Raw genomic sequence first — 10,972 nt, forward strand, 5'->3', positions numbered from 1 at the left:
ACTGTATAACATCCTATTCTTCTGTCTTATACTGTATTGTGCTGTATTATGCTGTATAACATTGTATTCTTCTGTTTCATGCTGTATCATACTGTATCATTCTCTATTTATTATTGTGTCCTGTCTTATTCTGTATTATAATAATACTAAATTCTATCTAAGCCCCATTTCATTTCCGAGGAAGCTATCATCCCAATTAAGATAGGAATTCTCGTGTTTTAGGTACTAGCAGAACATACATGCACCTGTACAGGCTCGAAGTTCGTAATCCAGGTGTTTGTCGACACGGGAATTATAAAAAAACCGCTGGAAGGGATACTGTGTGATACTTGAGACACACTCGGGTGGGAATGCGATAGCCTTGAGGATACCAGCCGCCATATGTGTCTTTCACCACTCATTACACAGGTTCTTAACACCTGTCCCCTATGCCTTGGCCATCAGCATAGTTGTCCATGGACTACGAAGTCATTCCCAACCTTTAGAATCCTAACATAAGCGAGTTACTGTTTACACGTTTTTCATCTCGCCGTTGTTGTAATTGGGAGAAGAAACTCGTAGAACGATTATTTTAAAACAATGCCGTACCTTTTAACGGTAATTTCTAGACGTTATGAAGTTCGCAGGAGGAATGGTAAGGCTTATAATTGAGAAATAATGCTGATGCGATTTAAGTGCTTGAAGGTTCGAGAAGATGGCCAGGGGACTAAGATCAACTCGAAACAATTTAGTGTGCATTATGAATGTAGGTAAATACACAATTGTTGGTAAATAGAAGCTTACTATAAAACTTCTAATCACAGATATGTATATTATACTTAGATTGATAAAGAAGTTACATCAGGCTCAGTAGATGACTTCAAAAAGAACTACTACAGGTACTTATTTCGCGCATGCGCAACTGCTTACTGCTGTATGTACGAAATGTATTAGGTCGTCCTATAAGTTCATGCTACTTAATCTTCTGATACTCGAATTAATTTATGAAACGTACCCTTAAGAGTCATAAGAAGACTTAATCTCTTCTGTTTTATAATATTTTCCCACATTTCCGACATAGTAATTATACAGTCACTCTAAAATTTCAGTAGCTTTTTTATTAAATATTGACTGTCTGCAGTGTGAACTTATGAGATGACTTAATATACAGGGTGTTCTAAAAACGTTGGAGGTCCTGGAAAGAGGTGGTTCAGAGGGTGATTTGAAACAATTTTGTCCTTAACGAAAATATTGCCCGAGGCTTCGTTAGGAAGATATTAACAGAAAACCCCGACCAATTAGAGCGCGTGACCTATGCTACTGCGGCTGTCTAGCGCGTAGTAGCCTATACTACTGCGGCTGTCTAGCGCGTAGCCTACGCACCGCTTATTGGTCGGGGTTTTCTGTTAATATCTTCGTAACGAAGCCTCGGACAATATTTTCGCTAAGGAAAAACTTGTTTCAAATTACCCCCCGAACCACCTCCTTCAAGGACCTCCAAGTTTTGGACACCCTGTGTGTACTTGACACACAATTATCTGTATTACACAGATGCAGGTGACTTGACCATTGAACTATACTAATAAATCTCATAAATAATTAAAAATCAGGCACAAACAAAGTATAGAACGTTAGAATTCTTCTCATATAAGCAAAGAGAACCTATTTAACCCATCCGTGAGAAAATTCACTGCCTTATAGGGCCATTGGTTTTGATAATAACTTTTATTAATCTCCTTTGGTACAAACTCTGACAACCAATTAACCATTCGTAGATTGCATCGCCATCAATAAAACGTCACACTGTACATACAAGACCGAACCATTGGCCCCTTTTACCCTAAATTTAACTACAACCAATCAACCATTCCGTGGATTCCATCGTAATCAATAAAACGTCACACTGTACATACAAGACCGTGCCATTGGCTTCCATATTGACCCCTTTTTCCCTAAATTCAACTACAACTAATCAACCATTCGTGGATTCCATCGCCGTCAATGAAACGTCACACTGTAGGATGCGCCATGGAGCATGAAGGGAGGCGTGTAATTCCATGAGATCGAAGAAGCCCTTTCTAGCAACGGAATTCGTTATTCCGCGAAGCGTGGCAGCCTTGACAGTGATTCCCCGGCGGCAGAGTGTGCCTCAGCTAACGAGTGATTATACTCCAGGGCAGCTTGACGATGATGGTGATGATGATGAATTTATGACGATGATTATCTCCCGTGGCGTACCGATGTGTCGCCACCGGTGTTTGTCTTTCAGACGAGCTTGGAACGACGCGAATAAAAAAAAGAACGGCTACGGAATGATGGAATGAGTCTGGTTCGCGGTTGGTTAAGGATTGTTCCTCCTAATGGCGTTGACACGCGACAGCTCGCTGACAAATTAGGGCTAATTGATTGGGATTGGGATGCGCGAGGATTGATCGTGGGAATTCTGAAAGACGAGCTGGTTTGCGCGAATGGGATTCTTTTTTTGATGAGATTGTGATTCCCTGTGTCAGTTTACGCTATACAGCTATAAATCAACTCGTGTGCACTTCGTTGATTGGACAACCGTCACTGTGCAGTATTTCACACGGCCTGGCAACGAGTGATCGAAGGAGAGAAACTTTTTCTAAATGTTTGCATGCGAGAGCGAGGAGTGACACTCCGGTTCCATGAAACAAGGTATCATGATTAACGTCTTGGTACGATACACCTGAGAAATTATAGTTTATTCATTTTAACTCGTTCAATTTTAATAGTGTAACTCTTCATTTATTTGCATTTAAAAAAATGTGTCTATATGTTTTATTTTATAACCCCAAACAAGGAACGAAAAGAGTACTTTAATTGAAATAATATGATTCTTCATTCATTTGAATTAATTCTATTTGAATGATATAATTCTTCATTCATTTGAATTAATTCAATTTAAATAATATAACTCTTCATCCATTTGCATTCATAAAAGAGGAGCCTTACACATTTAATTTTGTTACTCCAAGCAATACACAAAAGGGGTAGTTTAATTTGAATAATATAACTCTTCGTTCATTTGCATTCATAAAAGAGGAACCTTACACATTTAATTTTGTTACTCGAAGCAGCAAACAAAAAGAACAGTATAATTTGAATTCAAGTCCAATGGTTGCTAATACCTGTCTAATATAAATATCACCGCAAGTGCATTACTTCGAGTATGAAAATGCAGTTTCCTAGGTGACTTGCACCTGTACCATTCTTCAGTCATGCGCTCGCCGCGACATCGTACTTTCATCGCATAGGAATGACACGAATTAATATTCCAGCTGTGTAAGATATGATGTGCGGAGACTCCAAGCATTATTCACGGTTCCGGTCATGAATACGCATAGCCAGCCACTTCTTTTTCTTCTCCTTTTCACCCGAAACAAAATAGAGCCTGTCTCCAACTTCCGCGCCATCACGATTCGCCTTGGGACTCTTGTAATTGCTGTATAATGACTCGTTTAACCTTTTCAGTTATCAGATTCGCTCAATCGCAGAGGAACCTTAACTATTAAGGTTTACCCTTTGCATTTTAGATACTTTGATAATTACAGGTATGGCATAAGGGATTGTTTTTCATTTAGATAATGGGGTAGTAATGCAGAATTTTGTTGATGCAGTGTTGTTGCAATGTTTATAGTTTGTTGATTAAGTCTTTACTCTTAACATTCATCCAACACATTTCCTAATGGAATTCTCAGTAGAACTGGTGCAATCCCTTAATGTATATATTTATTGTAGTCCTACTGTATAAAGATTAAGACTTTTATATTTCACATATATATTTATTGCTTGCAGAGAGTGCTTATTCATCCCTTCCCACTCCCTACCATCAAAATTCATTTAACACCATCTGTTATGCTAAAATCTCATAGTTCCATTAACAAAGCATTAACAAAGTAACATAAGTGTCCGCAAAAAGAGTAACTTCCTGTGCTGCATTACAAATGTGTCATGGAAATAATGTTGCACTGAACTCCGAAATCAGCTATCTGACTTTTATATATATATATATATATATACACACACAATGCACATACGGTACTCATACTCAAAACAGCACAGGCTTTGTTCAGCATGTTTCGTGATTCGGTATGCCGATTGGGTTCGGTCAAACGCTTTGTATTCCGTTACAGGGATGCGGACAGCTTCTGTCCTCGCATACGCGATCCTTTGTTTTAAACACGTTGACCCTGGTTGTGTGATTCTCTCCTTGAGGAGCGCGGTGTTCGCACCTGTAAATATTTGTTTCGCGTATTGTTATTATCATTGTCGAACGTATCCGTTATGGATGTGCGAAAGTATGTATCGATGTTTAATATTTATCTTCAGCACTCGGTTTCAGGGGCGTTACGTTCCGTTCATGTAGATGTTCATTCTCAAGGTCAGTTGAAGGTCAAAGATTAAATTTCTTTCTGTGCAGCTTGAATTTTGTTTTTCTTTTATAATCGTGTGCATCAGTTAAATTGAATGTCATGTCGTCATAATACGTTCAATTCCTCTCAATATTATCAATAATATCAAATAGTAAACAAACATAAATTACAGTTTTAAATATAGAAGATAAAGACTGAATTGGAGGTGACCTTGACAATTTGCACAAGTTATATTAGAAATATGCAAGTTGTATTAAATAATATTCATCTTGGACCACCCAGATTATGTCATTCATATTACAAAAATTGTTCCCATTGTCATCAATTAATAACAATGGTCACAGTGTGTACAAGTTCTTCAGTTTCATCCAGTATACCGTAATTTTCAGAACTCCTCGTTCTTTGTTAAGCTCTTTCAAAGAAACCGAGTCGCTTCTTGCAGCGAGCGATCCGGCCCAGTCAAGCAGAACTTTCGAAACGCTTTCGTTCTCGCGAAATCGCCCTGCGAGCCATTTCACTTTCCAGCGGCGTTCCTTTTTTGGTATCGTCGGGACCGGTGTAATCGGTCGGCGTCTGTCATCTGTAACACGCGTAATCGCCGGCGCGCGCCGCGTCACTGGTGAAATTGTCATGGAGCGCGAAAGAAATTAATTGCACGAGGACGTACCGTTCACCGCTAATTAACACTTTTGCGACGGACGACACGCCATATGTACGACCATCCTCGGTCCTTAAATTCGGCGATCGCTGACGTAACGTTAGAGCAGCAATACCGCTTTCGAGTGAAAAGTTTTCTTTCAAGTGTTTCTATTTCGAAGATATAAGGTGTAAGATGTCTCCTTTGTTTATATTCATGAAAGTATTATCATCCACACAGGGACAGGGATTTTTACTGAAAAATTAACATTTTGCACTATGATTTATTGTGAGATCGCACGTGCCACGGTGCATATGGCGTGTCTGACCGTGCTGTCATATTCCACTCAAATTTCTTATCATGTGTCTTACACGTTGTTGTAGGTTAATGGCTTGAAAAATTAATTCTGGAGACCAGGTATTATAGAAATGAAGTCTGGATAGGATTGGTGAATTTCGATCTGGTTGCAAAACTAAATGTTAACGGAAATGGTGGGTTATATAATTTCTAATTGTAGAAGAATAAATAATTGGCTTCAGAAGTACTTTCATAACATGTCTGGCACTGGAAGTGTTAACAGTGGTTCAGGGGAATTTTTGCGCTGAAATTGAGCCGAAACTGAGCCCGATTAAGCATAATCACCGCATTTATCACATTGAGCGTAGCATCTTCATAGATGAAGATGTAAAGGAGATGTCCAACTCAATTTTGAATATCTTTATGCTACCTCCTACATTGCAAGTATACCAACAGTGTCCCAATCGGTACAGTTACATAAATTAACACACTGTCTCCAAAATAAGTGACTGATATATAAAAGTGTGTCAGGCGAATACTGTGTGGGAGTCAAAAAATTAGTAGAAGGGATGTGAAGGTCAATTTTATGCTTCTACCTAGTTTTCTTATACATTGTAACTATACTAATAATGTCCCAATCGATACAGTTACGTAAATGAGCAGATTATTTCAGAAATAAGTGACCAAAATATAAAAGTGTGTCAGGCAAATACTGTATGGGATTTAAAAAATTAGTAGAAGGGATGTGAAGGTCACTTTTATGCTTCTACCTAGTCTTCTCATACATTGTAACTATACCAATAATGTCCCAATCGATACAGTTACATAAATAATAAAATTATCTCAGAAATAAGTGATCAAAATATAAAAGTGACTCGTGAATTAAAAAGAAAAAAACGGTTTTCTTTGGGTCTGTAAAAGATGGAGGCGAAGTGAAAGTTCGAGATTTAGCAACTTCGGCTTGGAAACGGTCCCGGCGCTTTCCGCGTGACGGCGATTCCGCCGCGTTCCTGACGCAACTCGACGCGCGGAACACGTCCGCGGCGAGCCACGCGGAACGGCTCGGACGTATTTAATTAAGTGCTGGAAAGTCGACGGTGGCCAACGTCTTACTTTCTTGCGAACCGGCGTGCGTAATTAACGAGCGCGCCGCGCGAAAGAAAACGGTAACGTTATTTTTAGAGTCAGTGTATCTGAATTTATGATTGCGATGCGTTTGATATTTCGCAACGAGTTCCGTGAGAACGAAACCGACGCCGCACCGCGGCTGCTGGAGGCCTTTTGAAACGCGTCGGCCGCCCCGCCGCGAAACTCAGCTGAGTACGCTCGCGGCGTCGGCGATTTTTCAACGCTTTCCGCTTCGTTTCGCCACGTACGAATCAAGTTTCTGAACTATCTCGAATCCACGAGTTTAAATCTCGATGAGCACGCCGTCAAAGCGATCGAGGATCCTTTTGGATTATAGGAGACCGGGTTTATTAGAGAAATAGAGGAGGAAGCGTGAGAGTCGACGCGTAGAAATGAAGTAAAACTGGGCCTGTTGGAATAATTTGAGGATTGAGAATGAACTTGGAATACTAGGAATATAGGAATTAGTATTTTATACCCTTTGCAATCGGATGCCAATATACATTTAATTATACATATTTAAGATTGATTATCTATATTTATTTATGAATCAAAATTATATGACACATGTACTATAATTTAATTCCAATTAATTAATAATTGTTTAAATATTTGTAATAGATAAGATTTTATGTATAGATATATAATAAATTTATTATATAATGAATATATATATATATATATATATATATATATATATATAGAAAAAATATATAGTATAAATAATTGATTATATAATATTATTTATTAATATGGATATATTAAATTATTTATAAATATCTATACATTTGTAATAGATAAGATTTTATATATAGATATATATGTAAATTTAGAGACATTGTAATCTAGCAAATTTTATTAGTGGTTGTGTAGAATAAATTTATGCTAGGGCAAATTAAAAAAAAATGCATTTTCCTTGAAGTTTTCTTATTGCAAAGGGTTAATTTATGGGGTAAAACTGGAGCTGATCGAATAATTCGAGGACTGAGAATTAATTTTGTATAATTGAGAGTTACTCCTTGTCTAACGTGGATAGGAATCAGTATTTTTAATTTAGTAGGTATTTCAGATAAGTGCCTTAAATAAAAAAAGTCAAACAATATATTGTTTGTGATTGCAAAGAAAAAGTATTTCGTCTTACTATACTCATACACTAAAATAAATTCCAAAACAAAATAGCGCGATAAATTTGAATAATTTTCCAATTAAATTTAACGTTTCGATCACAAAAACCAACACACGATAGTTTAAAATTAGTTTTAATTTTTTTAGCACGAATTTTTGTGCGCATATTCATTTTTAAGAAGAAAACAATGTCTTCATATAAAATAAATCCATATTTCTTGTCTAATGTGGATAGGAATCAGTATTTTTAATTTAGTACGTATTTCAGACAAGTGCCTTAAATAAAAAAATCAAACAATATATTGTTTGTGATTGCAAAAAAAAAGTATTTCATCTCACTATACTCATATACTAAAATAAATTCCAAAACAAAATAGCGCGATAAATTTGAATAAGTTTTCAATTAAATTTCACGATTCAACCACAAAAACGAATTTATATCTCATTTATATCATTTATATTTTTAGGAAGAAAACAATGTCTTCGTATAAAAATGAAAAATTCTCGAAACTACCAGGCAGGAAAATTCAGAATAAATCGGATAACAGGCTCCGATAAAGTGTTGGCTCGGTAAAAGTGCAAACTTCACCGTAGAAGCGGTTCTCGTAAAAGACGAGTTAACTTGCCCTGCCCGTCTGAGAAGTTAAAAGCCGTCGTGCAACATTTTTCCTGCGTATAAATATACGCACACATATGACTTGTTTGCTTCTCTTTTACCAACAAGCGGAGCTAATTTTTTCGGAGCGCGGCATCGCGGTCATAATGGATGCCTCTAATAATCCTCTTCATTTATCTTTATTAACAGTCCCTCATTTTCTTATCTCGTCAAGTTTCTAATATTATTATAGTTTCACCTTCTTCCCGTTACTTTCGATTATTCAACAATTTAATCCATCGATTCGATCTATTTTCACATAGATTAGCAAGCATGCTACTGTCCTGTTTTAACAAATAAATTAAGACACGTCCAGGACGGTGTTGCTCTATTTACCAAAAATAGAAATTTAATTCATGTATCATTTTCAGATGAACGTAAAAGTCCCTGTTGATCGTTAAATCTATTCGAGTCGCCTTACATTTTTATAACGATCGGTACATATTATTCTTTCGTCCTTCGTCGACGAATAGGGCTAATTTTTCCAACAGCCACAAATTGCACTACTCCCCTAAGGACCGCAGAGATTATTCAACCGCGAGTCACACAGATTTCCTTTTCAGTCACGAGCTGCACTAATTTTTCCGCGACCACGAACCACGGCCGTTCCTCCGTAACCATGAGCCCCAGAAACCTTTCAACAACAGCTGGTTGCACTAGATAATTCCTTCAGGCTCTCCTTTCAAGAATAAGACCTCCTACGACCAAGGGAATCGCATTAATTTTCCTCACCCTCCTACGCCGACGTTTTCCTTCGATTCAGGTCGTGTTTACTATTCGCTTCTCACGAGACGATATTATTTCCCTGGGAAATTGCTCCGCCAGCAAAACAACGCGTAAAGACAGAACGTGACTAGAAAAGTGGATGGTAAATAAAAACACTCGATGTTTGTTCCATCGCCATGTGGAAAAAATCGTATCTTTCCAAAAAAGATGTTTATTTTATGGAATGTAAAGTGATACTTGTATTTATTATCTTGCTCGTAATTTACTTTGTGGTTTCATAGGAATTGAAAAAATTGTTGCACACATAGAATTCAACGTGTATACCAACTTTATATTTTATCCAATGTAAAGTGGCATTTGTATTTATTATCTTGCTCGTAATTTACTTTGTGTTTTCGAAGGTATTTTAAAAATTTTTGCATAAATAGAATCATCATGTATACCAACTTTATATTATATCCAATGTAAAGTGGTACTTGTATTTATTACCTTGTTCGTAATTTATTCTGTGTTTTCAAAGGAATTTGAACAATTTTTGCATAAATAGAATCATCGTATATACCTGATGAAACGTTATAGAAATATTCTACTTTGTTCTAGGAACCCCAAACCATGATAGAGTAGACGAACAATTGCAACAAGTGTTATTATTTGATCTATGATGATTAAGTATCCTCTCGTGCAACGTGAAACGCAATTTCACTTTATAATCCACATTTAGCAATTTGTATCGGACGAATAACGGACGAAACATTGTTCGTCTTTAATTCCATCGTCGCGAAACATAATAGGATCTAATAATTCGCACTACAATTTATATCGAACGAGTAACGGATCCGAACGTCGCTTATCTCTGGTTCGATCACCGTGAAATCTAATTCCATTTTATAATTCACACCCCGCGACTTCTAACGATCGAATAACGGATCGAACGTTCGTCATTCGTTATCGAGAGTTCTACGTAAGAAATTAGCTCCGAGCAAGGGACATTTTCGAGGATTCTCCACCCCGATAGTTGAGTCGGGATAGTTCCTACCAGAATGGGAAGCATAACTTCGTCGTAACGCACCGATGCACCAGGCCTTTAAACCGATCAGCGAAAAAAGAGCTGCGTGCATCTGCGGCCCGACGCGCACCCACCTTGCGCACTGGTCTCCGCGGCTTCCAGAGGTACCTCAAGATCCACCAAACGTGTGCGAAGCACGCACGCGGTTCACCTGCACCGAACTCGCGACAACCATGACCGATGCCGAGCTTTCGTCGGAACTTTCACTGTCGAGAAAGGATTGCAGGGTTGAAAACGATCCCGGCGATCGATCAACGACGGGACGGAGTGGATTGAACGTCAGAGGATCGAGGCGGGACGCGTTGAATCCCATCCGTCGATCGATCGAGGCTTCGAGCGCGACGTGGAGCGCCCCCGACGGCTCCGGACGAGATCGTGCGACTAAAGCTCGCGATCCGCGAGGACGCGCCGCGAGCAGCGCACCAGCGTATATCCCCCACTTCGAGCGGTTCAAATAAACTGTATCGCGCAGACTCAGGGGGCACACGAGTCGACGAGGATCTCCTCCACCTGCCTTTTCTTTCCACTCCCTTTCTATTCGAGACTTCCGGGGGGTCTTCTTTTCCCGCGCACGCTTCCGGTTCCGCGCCGGGATTTCCCGCTGCGCCCTCTTCCACGCTCCTACCGCGATTTTCCTTGCGAGAAGGCCGATGCCTCAGTTTTAAATCGTTCACTGCCACCCTGATTCACACGGGTACGTCTGCAGGGCTCAAGTTTTATCTCGAGGCAATTAAAAAGTATAGGATCTAGCATTTTTCATGTTGTTTATTCGTTTGGATTTGAAACCATTTTGTTACGGAATGGCCAAACAGGATTCATGTCCTGTTATATAATAGAAGTTATAAAGCATGTAATTTAGTTTAATGATACTTGAGATTGTATGAATCTTTAGGCATCGGGGAACACATTTACAGTTAGTGTAATAAGTAGACTGGGGAAAAATAAAATCTTTGCAAAAATGTCTG

General features: G+C 38.5%; 1 protein-coding gene across 2 annotated transcripts in view; it reads right to left on the bottom strand.

The window, feature by feature from the left end:
- Nucleotides 1-10,404, bottom strand: part of LOC128892948 (uncharacterized) — a 67,223-nt gene extending 56,819 nt beyond the window's left edge. For both annotated transcript variants that reach the window (XR_008461217.1, XM_054153625.1), the window contains exon 1: nt 10,082-10,404. The gene's annotated coding sequence lies outside the window, so the exon portion shown is untranslated. The remainder of the gene's footprint in view (nt 1-10,081) is intronic.
- Nucleotides 10,405-10,972: the final 568 nt, after the last annotated feature.

The sequence above is a fragment of the Hylaeus anthracinus genome, unplaced genomic scaffold (genome assembly GCF_026225885.1).
Source record: "Hylaeus anthracinus isolate JK02 unplaced genomic scaffold, UHH_iyHylAnth1.0_haploid 2, whole genome shotgun sequence".
NCBI classification, from domain to species: domain Eukaryota; kingdom Metazoa; phylum Arthropoda; class Insecta; order Hymenoptera; family Colletidae; genus Hylaeus; species Hylaeus anthracinus.